The sequence below is a fragment of the Galeopterus variegatus genome, unplaced genomic scaffold (genome assembly GCF_000696425.1).
Source record: "Galeopterus variegatus unplaced genomic scaffold, G_variegatus-3.0.2 Scaffold18736, whole genome shotgun sequence".
Lineage (NCBI taxonomy): Eukaryota > Metazoa > Chordata > Mammalia > Dermoptera > Cynocephalidae > Galeopterus > Galeopterus variegatus.
This window is the reverse complement of record NW_007744847.1, coordinates 11802-12892: the sequence shown is the minus strand read 5'-3', so window position 1 is coordinate 12892 and position 1091 is coordinate 11802.

Sequence of the window (1091 nt, the reverse complement as noted above, 5' to 3'; positions counted from 1 at the left end):
TTATTCCATATAAATGTCTGGATAGTTCTTTCCATTTCTGAGAAAAATGTCATTGGAATTTTGATGGGGATTGCACTGAATTTGTATATCACTTTGAGTAGTATGGACATTTTTACAATGTTGATTCTTCCAATCCAAGAGCATGGGATATCTTTCCATCTTCTTGTATCCTCTTTAATTTCTGTCAGCAGTGGTTTGTAGTTCTCAATGACAGATTTTTCACATCCTTGGTTAACTCTATCCCTATGTATTTCATTTTTTTGGTGGCTATTGTAAATGGGCAAGCTTTCTTGAAATCTCTTTCTGCGTGCTCACTATTGGAGAATAGAAATGCTACTGATTTTAGTGTGTTGATTTTGTAAACTGCTACCTTGCTGAAATCATTTATCAATTCCAAGAGTTTTTTTCTAGAGGCTTAAATCAACTCCAAATGGATTAAAGAATTTAATATACACCCTGAAACAATAAAACTTCTTAAAAAAAACATAGGAGAAACACTTCAGGAAGTGGGACTGGGCACAGACTTCATGAATATGACCCCAAAAGCACGGACAACCAAAGGAAAAATAAACAAATGGGATTATATCAAATTAAAAAGCTTCTGGATAGCAAAAGAAATAATTAACAGAGTTCAAAGACAACCAACAGAGTGGGAGAAGATATCTGCAAAATATACATCTGACAAAGGATGAATAACCAGAATATACAACGAACTGAAACAACTTTACAACAACAACAACAAAAAAACCCCAAGTAACCCAATTAAAAACTGGGCAAAGAGCTAAATAGGCATTTCTCAAAGGAAGATATATGGATGGCCAACAGACACATGAAAAAATGCTCAACATAACTCAGTATTCGGGAAATGCAAATCAAAACCACACTGAGATACCATCTCACCCTGGTTAGGATGGCTAATATCCAAAAGACCGTGAATTATAAATGCTGGTGAGGTTGCAGAGAAAAAGGAACTCTCATACATTGTTAGTGGAACTGCAATATGGTGCAGCCTCTATGGAAAATGGTATGTAGCTTCCTCAAACAATTGCAGGTAGATCTACCATATGACCCAGCTATCCCACTGCTGGAAA